The following is a 13,117-nucleotide window of genomic DNA, read 5'->3' on the forward strand; positions in this document are numbered from 1 at the left end:
TGATCTAACCCTAACCCTAACTCTAACTCAAGACCTATTTCTAACCATAAATCTAGCACTAAGCTTATCTCTAAACCTATCCATTATCCTAACCATAACCCTTACCTAATGCTAACTCTAGACCTATTGCTAACCCTAACCTTATCAATTACCCTAAACCTAAACTGAACTCTAAACAAGAAACTATCATTACCCTAACCCTAACCCTAAACACTAACATCAAACAAATTCTAACCCTAAACCTTACCCTAATAATTCACCTAGCTCTAAACCTGACCCTTACCCTAAACCTAACCATTACACTAGACCTAGCGATAAAAGCTTCTAAATCAATCCCCAACCATAACCCAAGTCCTGACATTAGCACTAGCCCTAATCCTAGCTCTAACCCTAACACAAACCCTAGCCCTAATCTTAGCCCTAACCATAGCCCTTATCTTACCCCTAATTTACAACTATCCCTAAACTTAACCATAACACTAGCCCTAAGAATAACTATAGCTCTCACCCTTGCTCCATCCATAGTTCTAACCCTATCCCTTACTGTAACAATAATCCTAGCCCTAACCCTAGCCCTATCCTTATCCATATCCCTAACCTAGATCTAACTCTAAATCTAACTCTAAATCCATCTTTAACCCTAAGCCTAAACCTAAACATAACACTAGCCCTAACCCTAATGCTAATCTTAAACTAGCACTAATCCTAGCATTAGCCCTAAAACAAATCCCAGAAAGCCCTAAACCTAATCCTTAACCTAATCCAAACCCTAAGCCTAACCATAAACTTAGCCCTAATTCGAGTTTTAACCTTAACCAAAAACTAACCCTGACCCTGAATCTGACCATAAGACTGACCCTAACTCTAAAGATCACCCTAACCCTAAACCTAAACATAACATTCGACCTAGCCCCAACCCTAAACCGAAATTTAGCCTTAAATGTAACCCTTGTACTTACATTAGCCATAACCCTAACCCTAGCACTAACTTAACACAAAACCTACCCTTAATTCAAGCCCTAAACCAAGCTTTAACCCTAACACTAACCCTAACCCTAGCCCTAATAATAAGGATAACCCTAGCCCTAACCCTAGCTCTAACAATATCTATCGCCATAACTATAACCCTAACACTAATGCTAACCCTGGCCTAAAGCTAACCCTATCCCTCATCCTATCCCTATTTATTACCCTAAACCAAACCTAACCCTAAACCTCATTTTATCATTACCCTAACCCTAATCTTAATGCTAATTCAAGCCCTAAATTTAAACCATAGCCTATCCCAAACCTTAACCAATGTCCTGACCCTAATAATACCCCTAACTCTAAACCTGATCTAAAACTAAACATAACCCTTAAACTACCTGTATCCATAAACCTAACCCGAAATCTATCTTTAACCATAATCCTAGACCTGATATTATTCCAAGCCTTAATCCTAGCCCTACCCTAAAACAAACCCTAGCCTTCATCCTAGTCATTAAACCAGCCTTAATCAGAACCCTAACCATAACCATAGGCCTAACCCTAATTATAACTATCACCCTACCTCTAAACCTAGCTATAATGCCAATCCTTACCTAAACTTAACCCCGACCCTAAACCTAATGCTAGGCCTAGGCTGAACAATAACCCTATCCCCAATTCTAGCCCTAATTTACCCCTATTCCTAACCATAATCCTAGCCCTAAGACTAACTCTAACTTTCACACTAGCCCTATTTCTAGTTCTAACCCTATTCATTACTGTAACCCTAACCCTAGCTCTAACCCTAGCCATAAACCTTGCCCTGTCTTTATTCCTAGCTGTAACCCTAGATCTATCCCTAACTTTAAATCTAACACTAACCCTAAGCCTAAGCCTAACATAAACACTAGCCTTAACTCTAACACTACTCATAAATCTACCCCTAACCCTGATCCTAGAGTAAATCAAAATCAAGCAATAGCCCTAATACTAAACCTTAACTTAAACCAAATCCCAATACTACACCTAGACCTAACCCTAGCCCTAATTCAAGTCCTAACCTAAACCTTAATACTAACCCTGACTCTGACTCATATCCTAACACTAACCCTAGCTCTAAACACCATCCTAACATTAAACCAAACACTTAAAGTAAACATAGCCATAATTTGAGTCCTAACCTTAATCTTAAAACTAGCCCTGACCCTGACTACTAATCTAAAACTAACACTAGCTCCAAATATCACCCTAACCTTAATCCTAATCCTAACACTAGAGGTCTAACTCCTAACCATAACTCTAAAATTAACCCTAATTGTAACCCTAGTTCTTACATTAGCTGTTAATCTAACCCTAGTCCTAATCCTAACACAAAAACATGCCCTAATCTGAGCTCTAAACCTAGCTTTATCCCTAACTATAGCCCCAACCTTATCTCTAAATCTATCCCTTACCTAAGCCAAACCCTAACACTAATTCTAATCCTAATTCTAACCCTAATCCTTAACTTAACTAAACCCCAATCCTGTTACTAGTCCTAACTCTAGCCCTCATTCTAGCTCTCACCATAACCCAAACCCTAACCCTAATACTGACCCTTATTCTGACCCTAACACTGATCATAGGTCTAAACCTTAACCTAACACTAAACCAAACTCAAACACTAGCCTTAGACCTAAACCTAATCCTAAATCTAGCCATATCTGTAGCCCTAGACCGAAAAAAAAAAAAAAAACAAAAAAAAACATAGACCTAATAATAACCCTTAGCCTAAGCCGAACACTAACTCTTCCCTAGAATTAAACCTAGGCCTAATTTTGGATTTAATTCTAACCATAATCTGAACACTGACATAATCTGAACACAGGTCTGAACACTGACCCTGACACTAACACTAACCGTAGCTCTAAACATCACCCTAAACCTGAAACTATACCTAGCCATATAATCATCCCTAAACCTAGCCCTAATCATAACAAGTTCTTAATTTAGCCATAACCCTAACCTATTCCAAAACCTAGCCCTAATCCAAGCCCTACCCTATCTTTAAACTTAAAGCTAACCGAAATGCTAACCATATCCCTAACCCTAAGCCTAAGCCTTACTTTAGATCCAATCCTAAGACTAACCCTAGCCCTAACCCTAGCTCTAACCATATCCATTACCCTATGGATAACACTAACCCTTATGCTAACCCTAGCCCAAACCCTAATCCTATGCCCATATCTAACCCTATCCATTACCCTACACCTAACTTGAACCCTAAACCTAAAACTATCATTAACCTATCACTAAACCTAATGCTAATTCGAACCCTAACCCTAAACCATAACCTAACCTAAACACTAACCCTGACCCTAATAATACCCCTAGCTCTAAACCTGACCTAACCATAAATCTAACCCTAACAATATACCTAGATATAAACCTAATCCTAAAATGATCCCTAACTCTCACCCTAGACTTGACATTAGCCTTAGCACTAATCCTAGTCCTAAACCTAACACAAACCTGATACCACATCCTAGACATAATCCTCGCCTTCATCATAACCCTAAACCTAACCCTAATTCTAACCTTCACCCTATTTCTAAAACTAGGTATAAACTCATCACGTACCCTAAACCTAACACTAATCCAAACCCTAACACTAAACCCAGCCTTAAACCTTAATCCTAGGCCTAACTCTAACATTAACACTTGGCCTAATTCCAGAACTAACTTAGCCCTATCCCTAACACTAAACATAACCCTAGCCCTAAGACTAACTATAACTCTTGCCTTAGACCTATAGGGTAGTTATAACCTTTTGCCTTATCATCACCCTAAATCTTAGCACTAACCCTAGCCCTAGCCCTAAAACAAAACCGAGTTATAACCCTAATCCTAACCCTTAACCTAAACCAAACCTTAAACTTACACCTAGCCCTAACCCTAACACTAATCCTATCCCTAATTCTAGTCCTAAACCTAACCTGAAAACTAACCCTGACCCTGACTCTGACCCTAACACTAAACCTAGATCTAAAATCATTGTAACCGTAAATCTAACCCTAACACTAGAACTTGCCTTAACCCTATCCTTATAACTAGCGCTAATCAAAACCTTACTTTGTACATTAGCCATAGGCTTAATCCTAGCCATAACCTAACCCAAAACCTAGCCTTAATCAGAGTCTTATCCTAGCTTTAACCCTTAAATTAAACCAAATACTAACCCCCCAAAAGCCCATAAACTATACATAACCCTAGCCCTAACTTAGGTCTAACTTTATCCACTACCCTAATGATAACCCTAATCCTTATGCTAAACCTAGGCCTAACCCCAACTCTACACATTACACTAAACCACAACTAAACCCTAAACCTAATCCTGTCATTACCCTAACCCTAAGTCTAATGCTTATTTGGGCCCTAAACTTAAACCCTAACCTAACAAAAACCATAACCTTGATTCTGACCCTAATAATAACCCTGGCTCTAAAACTGACTCTTACCATAAACCTAACCCTTACACTGGACCAAGCCATGAACCTAACACTAAATGTATCCCTAATTGTAACCCTAGACCTGATATTAGCCCTAGACCTTACACTAGCCCTAAACCTAATACAAACACTAGCCCTCATCCTAGCCCTAAATCCTAGCCTTAATCATAACCTTAAGCCTTACCCTGGCCCTATCCCTAATAGTAACCATCATCAAGCCCTCAATCTTGCTATAACCCATTGCTTTAAACTAAGCATAAACCTAACTCTAACCCTAAACCTAGGCCTAAACCTAACACTAACCCTAGCCCTAATTTATCCCTATCTCAAACCATATCCCTAAACCTAGCCAGAAGATGAACTCTAACTCTCACACTCTCCCTATCACTAGTTCTAAGCCTATTCCTTACCATAACCATAACCCTAGCCCTAACAATTGTCCTAACCCTTGCCCTATCTTTAGCCCTAGCACTAACCTTAGATCAACACCTATCTCTAAATCTAACGCTAACCTGAAGCCTAAGCCTAACCCAAACATTAGCACTAAGCCTAACACTAATACTTAAAATAGCCCTAACCCTAGCCTTAGCCTAAAACAAAACTGAGCCATAGCTCTAAAACAAATCCTTAAACTATACGAAACCCTAAACATACACCTACCCCTAACCCTAGATCTAATTTGAGTTTTAAGACAAACCCTAAAACTAACTCTCACCCTGACTCTGACACTAATATTAATCCTAGCTCTAAACATCACCCTGACCTTAAACCTAACCCTAACAGTCAACCTAGCCCTAACCTTAACCCTAAATTTAACTCTAGTACTTACATTAGCCATAACCTTAACCCTAGCACTAACTTAACCTGAAACCTAGCCATAATCTGAGGCCTATCCTGAGTTTTAAACCTAACCCAAGCCGTAACCTTAACCCTAGCCCTAAACCTAGTCTAACCCGATCCATTACCATAAACATAACCCTAACCCTAATGCTAACCCTATGCCTAAACCTAATTCTATCTCTATCCTATTTCTCTTCATAACCCTATACCTAACCTGGACCATAATATTAACCATATCATTACTGTAACCCTAACCCTAATGCTAATTCAATCCCTAACTTTAGGCCTTAACCTATCCCAAACTTTAACCCAGACTTTGTCCATAATTATACCCTACCCCTAAACCTGACCCTACCCTAAACCTAACCCTTACACTATATGTAGCCATAATCCTATACATAAAATTATCTTTAAACATAATTCTAGACATGAAATTAGCCATACCCCCACACCTAGCCCTAAGCCTAAAATAAACAATAGCCCTCATCCTAGCCATAAACCTAGCCTTAATCATAAACCTAACCATAAGCAAAGCTCTAACCCTAATTCTAAATATCACCCTACCTCTAAACCTAGCTATAACATTATCCCTTACCCTATACTTAATACTAACTCAAACCCTACTCTATATTTAACCTGAACAATAACCATTGCCCTAATCTTAGCCCTAATTTATCCATTTCTCTAACCCAAGCCCTAAGACTAACTCTAACTCACGCTAGCCCTATTCCTATTTCTAACCCTATTACATACCATAATCTAAACCTAGCCCTCACCCTTGTCCTATCCTCAGTCCTAACCGTAAACCTAGATCTAACCCTAAATCTAAATCTAAATCTAACCCTAAACCTAAGCTTAAGCCTAGCACTATCCCTAACCCTAATGCTAATCATAAAATTAGCACTAACCCTAACCCTACTAGTAAAATAAAACCAAGCAATATCTCTAACCTTAAATCTTAACTAAACCACCCTAACACTACATCTAGACCTATCCCTAGCCCTAAATTAACTCCTAACCCTAACCTTAAAAGTAACCCTGAAATAGACTTGTATCCTAACACTCATTGTAGCTCTAGATCCCATCCTAAACTTAAAACAAAACCTATCAGTAACCCTATCCCTAATTCGAGTCTGAACCCTAACCCTGACCCTCATTCATATCCTAAAACTAACCCTAGCTCTAAATATCACTCTAACCTTAAACCTAACCTGAACACTAGACCTACCCTTAACCCTAACCCTAAAACTAACCCTAACGGTAACCCTAGTTCTTACATTAGAAATTGCCCTAACCCTAGCCCTAACCCTACAACAAAAACTTGCTCTAATTAAAGCTCTAAACCTAGCTTTAACCTTAACCCTAACCCTAACCCTAACCCTAGCTCTATCCCTATCCCTTACCCTAAGCAAAACTCTCACACTAATGGTAACCCTAGAACTATTCTTAATTATTAGGCTTACCAAAATCCGAACCCTTTTAATGGTCCTGACTCTAACCTTCATTCTACCTCTAATCTTATCCAAAACCCTAACGCTAACCCTGACCCTTATTCTGACACAAACAATAACCCTAGGTATAATTTGAACCTAAAGATAGAGCAAACCCTAACACTGGCCCTACCAGTAACCTTATAATTAAACCTAACCCTAACCCTAGCACTAAGATGAACTCTAACTCTCACACTAGCCCTAATCCTAGTTCTAACCCTTTTCCTTAACGTAACCCAAAACCTAGCCCTAAACCTAGCACTAATGCTTGTCCTATCCTTAGTCCTTGCTCTAACCCTATTTCTAACCCTAACTCTAAATCTAACCCTAAACCTAAGCCTAAGCCTAACACTAACACTAGCCCTAACTCTAATATTAATCATAAAACTCGCCCTAAACTTAACCCTAGCAGTAAATCAAAACTGAGCAAAGGCCCTAACCCTAAACCTTATCTAAATCCACTCTAAAACTACATCTAGACCTAACACTAGTCCTAAATTTGACTCCTAAACCAACCTAACCTTAATTCTAATACTGAAAGAAACACATATCCTAATGCTCACCCTAGCTCTAGACACCATCCTAAACTTAAACAAAAACCTAACAGTAACTGTATCGCTAATTCGAGTCCTAACACTAACCCTGACCCTGACTCATATTCTAACACTAACACTAGCTCTAAATATCAACCTACCCTTAAACCTAACCCTAACACTAGACCTACCCCTAACCCTGACCCTAAAACTAACCCTAATTGTAGCCCTAGTTCTAAGATTAGCCAATGCCCAAAACTTAGCCCTAACCCTAAAACAAAAACAAGCCCTAATCCAAGCTCTAAACCTAGGTTTAACCCTAACCCTATCTCTAACCCTAACCCTAGCTTTTACCTTATCCCTTACCCTAAGAAAACCCTAACCCTAATGGTAACCCTAGACCTATCCCTAATCCTTAGGCTAACCAAAATCCTAACCCCATTAATAGATCTGACCCTAGCCCTCATTTTAGCTCTAATCCTACCAAGCCATAGACCTAACTATGACCCTTAACCTAAACAAAACCTTAACCCTAAACTTAGCCCTAACATTAGCCCTAATTTGAGTTTTAAACCGAAAACTAAAAATAACTCTGAACCTGACCTAACCCTAAACCTAGCTCTAAACATCACTCTAACCCTAACCCTAAATCTAACACTAGACTTAGCCCTATCCCTAACCATAAAACTAACCTTAATATTAGCCCTGGTACTTATATTATATGTAACCCTAACCCTAGCCTTAACTTAACCACAAACCTAGCCAGAATCTCTGCCCTAACCGTAGCTTTAACCCTAACCCTAACCTTAACCATAAATGTAGCACTAATTGTAACCATAACCCTAGCCATAACCTTAGCTGTAACCCTATCCATTACCCTAACATAACCCTAACACTAATGCTAACCCTAGGCTTAGACCTAACCCTATCCCTACTCATAACCCTATTCACACTAAACCAAACATGAAACTTAAACCTAACCCTATCATTACTAATTTTAACCCTAGAGTTAATTCGAGCCCTAACATAAAATCTTAACCTATCCCAAACACTAATAATGACCCTGACCCTAATAGTACCCTTAGCTCTAAACCTGACCCTATCCTTAAACCTACCATTACACTGTATGTAGCCATAAACCTAACCCTAAAACTATCTTTAACCATAATGCTGGACTTGAAATTAGCCTTAGCCCTAACCCAAACCATAACCCAAGTTTAAACCCTAATTATACCCCTTGCCCTAGACCTAAACACAGCTATAACCCCATACCTTACCCTAAACCTAACTATAACGCTAAACCTAACCCTAACTGATCGCCCTAACCCTAGGCCTAACAATAACACTAAGCCTAGCACTAATCCTAGCCCTAATTTAGTCCTATCCAAAACCTAACCTAAGCCCTAATACTAACACTTGACCTAGCCCTATAGCTAGTTCTATTCTCAGTCCTAGCCCTAATCCTAACTCTAAATATAAACCTAACTCTAAATTTAACTCTAACCATGAGCCTAAAGAAACCTCTAACCTAGTCCTAACAATAATGCTAATCCTAAAATTTGAACTACGCCTAGCCCTAGTCATAAAACACAACCAAGCAATAGACCTAACACTAACCCTTATTTTAAACCAAACGCTAATCCAACAATTAGCCCTAAACCTAACTCTAAAACTAATCCTGAACCTGATGCTGACCCTAACACTAATCCTAGCTCCAAACATTAACCTAACCTTAAATTAAGCCAAGGCCCTAATCCTATGACTAAACTTAGTCCTAAGCATAACCCTAACCATAATCATAGCCTTAACACTAACCCTGAACCTAACTCATGTCTTAGACCTAACCCTAGGTCAAGGAAAACCCTTTCAGTAAACATAACACTAGCACCATCCTAAACCTAACTCTAATCCTAGCTCTAATTCTAACTTTAATCCTAGCCCAAACTTTAGCTCTAACCCTATCCATTACCCTTACCCTAACCCTAATTATACCCCTATCCCTAACACTAAACCTAACCTTAAACCTAAATGTAAGCCTAGACCTAACCCCAAAACTAACCCTTGCAATAGCCCTAACGTTAGATGAAATATTAAGCCTTACACTAACCCTAATCCTAACACTAGGTCTATCCCAAACACTAATCCTACCCTTACCCTACTTCTAATATTATCCATTACCCTAAACTTAACCCTAACCTTAATTAAAACCCTACCCATAAGACTAACCCTAAAACTAGCCCTAAACATAACCCTAGCTCTTACATTACCCATAGTTCTAACCTTAGCCCTAAACCTAACATAAAACCTAGGCCTAATCCTAGGCCTAAACTTATTCCTAATCATAATCCTAACCCTAATCATTGCCCTAACCCTAACCCTAACCCTAACCTATGTGTTAGACCTAACCCTAGCTCAAGGAAAACCATTTCACTAAACATAGCACTAGCCCCATCCTAAACTCTAACCCTAATACTAGCTCTAATCCTAACTTTAATCCTAGCCCAAACTTTAGCTCTAACCGTATCCATTACACTTACATTAACACTAATGGTAACCCTAGCCCTAACTAAATCTAACCTAAAACATAAATGTAACCCTAGATATAACCCCAAACCTAACCCTTGAAATAGCCCTAACTTTAACTAAAACATTAAGCCTTACATGAAACCTAATCCTAACACAAGCCCTAACCCATACCCTAACCCTAACCCTAACCCTACATCTAATATTATCCATTACCCTAAATGGAAACTTAACCCTAATTAAAATCCTAGTCATCACCCTAACCCTAAACCAAATCATAACCTTAAACATAACTCTAGAACTAAACTTAAACCTAACCCTCGCCCTAGATCTAACCCTAGCTCAAACACTAATCTTTACTCTAACCCAACCATAACTCTAGCCCTAAACTTAACTCATACCCTAACCCTAATACTTACCCTAAACCAAGTCCTAGCCCTCTCCCTAAACCTAACCATAATCCTAGACTTAATCCAAATCATAACCTAGCCCTTACCTGAGCTCTAAACCTATCCATTACACTAAACATAACCCGAACCCTAATGCTAATCCTAACCCTATCAGTAAACCTAACCCATTCTTTACCCTAAACCTTTACTAAAACCTTAACCTAACCATATCCATTACCCTAATCGGAAACCTAAACCTACTACTAACTCAAGCCTTAACCGTATACTTTAACCTCAACCAAATGCAAACCCTGACTCTAAACTTAATAAAACACCTAGCTCCAAACCTGACCCTTACACTAAACGTAACTCACTAGAACTAGGCATAACCTAATCATAAAACTATCTCTATGCATAAACCTAGACCTGACATTAGTCCTAGCCAAAGTCCTAGCCCTAAACCTAACAGAAACCCTAGCCATCAATCTAGCCCTAAACCTACCTTAATTTTACCCTGAACACTAACCCTAACCCTAATCCTAATTCAATCCCTCATCTTAGACCTAAAGCTAGGTATAACACCACCCATTCCCCTAACCTTAACCTTGATCCCAATGCTAACCCTAAACCTAGCCCTACCTCTAGGCCTAACCCTAACACTAACTCTAGCCCTAATCCTAGCCATAATTTAACTGTAACCCTAACACTAACCTAAGCTTGGTACTATGTCTAAAACTAACTCTCTTCCTAGCCATATCCCTAGTTCCAACCCATTCCCTTCTGGAACCCTAGCCTAGCCCTAACCCTAGTCTTAGATTTAAAACTAAATCTAAATCTAACCCTAAACATAATCCTAAACCTCATCCTAACACTAGTCCTAACTCTAACACTATTCCAAAATCTAGCCCTAACACTAGCCCTAGCCCTAAAACAAAACCGAGCCATAGCCCTAACCCTAAACCTTAACTTAAACCAAACCCTAACCCAACACCTAGCCCTAACTTTAGCCCTAAATAGAGTCCTAACCCTGTTTGATTTCCAGCTCCATTTTCGTTCACATCTATAGACCATAGTAAATTGAAACCTAAAAATTCTAACTGCTCATGACAGTGAACTGGTAAACCTTAAAGGCACAAACTTGGGTATCTTACTAAGGCTAGGAAAAGGATGAATCCTGTACAGTATCAAAGCAATCAAGAAAAACTGTTGAAGCTTGCTCCTAATGTGCTCACAGATAAAGCTGTTTCTTTATACTTCATCTTTGGGCACTTCCACGAGAAACAAACGAGAGAATGCACACTGAGAACTGACTGAGTGTGTGAAGTTTCAAACAGCTAGCAAAAACCCTGTTTGAGTTCCGATCCATTTCCATTCACGCCTATAAGGCAAAATGAAATGAAACATGAAAATTAAAACTGCTCCTGAGAGCAACTATTTTTTTTTACCCAGGAGGCCCAAACATGAAGAGTATACTAAGAATAGGAAAAAGATGGATCTTGCCCAGTATCAAAAAAGTTGAAAAAAAAACTAACTCTAACCCTAACACTAGCTATAACCCTTGCCCTAACTCTAACCATAACCATAACCCTAACCTGTTAAGAGAACCTTTGATTATAAAAGTTTCAAACTTGGGGAGATTAGTGGGCAAGCTTACAGATGAATTATTCATAGTATCAAAAAAATCTGACCAAATAATTGGGGGTGGTATTTCACTACATGCATATTGCCCTGTTTTCTCCTAAAGTGATCTTGGATAAATTAGTTTTGCATGCTTCATCTTACAGCTACTTTCACAAGGAAGAAACCAGAGAGTGCCCCAAAACAACTGATTGTGTATGTGAAGTTTCAACCAGCTAGCACCAACCCTCTGATATTTAGCTCCATTTGCATTTACCCATATAGATCAAAATGAAGTGAGACATTAAAACAATGTATTCCTGACAGTAAACCATTGAACAAAAAAGGCCCACAACTTGGGCACATAATAAGGCTAGGTAAAAGATGAATCCTTTCCAGTATCAAAGAAATTTGAACAAAACAAACTCTAACACTAAAACTATCTCTAAAGCTAGCCCTAACCCTAATTCTAAACCTAACCATAACCTGTTTAGAAAATCATTCATCCTCGATGTCCCCAACGTGGGGAGCTTACTGGGCCATGCTAACAGATGAATCCTGTGCAGCATCTAGGAAATCTGACAAAATAATTTGGGGAGATAGTTCAGTACATTCCTATTTGCTTGTTTTCCCCTAAAGTACTCTCAGATAAAGTTGCTTTGCATGTTTCAGCTTAGGGTTACCTTCATGAGGAAAAAAAAAAAAAACAGAGAGTGCACACAGAGAATTGATAGACTGTGAGATGTTTCAATTAGCTACCTCCAACCCTCTTTGATTTCAAGCCTCATTTTCCTTTACCATATATGTCAAAATGAAGTGAAACCTCAAAAACAAAGTGTTACTGCCTGTGAACCATTGAACAGAGAAGGCCCAAACCTGGGGAACATAGTAAGGATATGTAAAAGATGAATTCGGCCCAATATCAAGAAAATTTTAACAAAACTAACTCTAAACCCAAGAGTAGGTCTAAACCTAGTCCTAAACCTAACTGTATTCTTAACCCTAACCTGTTTAGATAACCTTTGATCATAAAAGTCCCAAAGTTGTGATGCCTAGTGGGGCAAGCTAAGAGATTAAAAATGCACAGTGTCAAAGAATTCTGCCCAAATAATTGTGGGAGGTAGTTCATTACACGATTCTTTCCCTGTTGTCTCCTAAAGTGCTCTCGGATAAAGTTGTTTTGGCATGCTTCCTCTTTGGCCTATATTCAAAGAAAGAAAGCAGAGAGTGCTCGCAGATAACTAATTGAGTGTGTGATGTATCAAGCC

At 38.9% G+C, this 13,117-nt stretch overlaps 1 long non-coding RNA gene across 1 annotated transcript in view; it reads right to left on the minus strand.

Moving 5' to 3' along the window:
* Positions 1-3,208: 3,208 nt before the first annotated feature.
* Positions 3,209-13,117, minus strand: part of LOC125614889 — a 20,316-nt gene continuing 10,407 nt past the window's right edge. Inside the window, exons 2-3 of the long non-coding RNA XR_007345462.1 lie at positions 8,886-8,890; positions 3,209-3,219 (exon numbers count right to left, since the gene is read on the minus strand). This is a non-coding gene — a long non-coding RNA (uncharacterized LOC125614889). The remainder of the gene's footprint in view (positions 3,220-8,885; positions 8,891-13,117) is intronic.

The sequence above is a fragment of the Marmota marmota genome, unplaced genomic scaffold, assembly GCF_001458135.2.
Source record: "Marmota marmota marmota unplaced genomic scaffold, marMar, whole genome shotgun sequence".
Classification (NCBI taxonomy): Eukaryota; Metazoa; Chordata; class Mammalia; order Rodentia; family Sciuridae; genus Marmota; species Marmota marmota.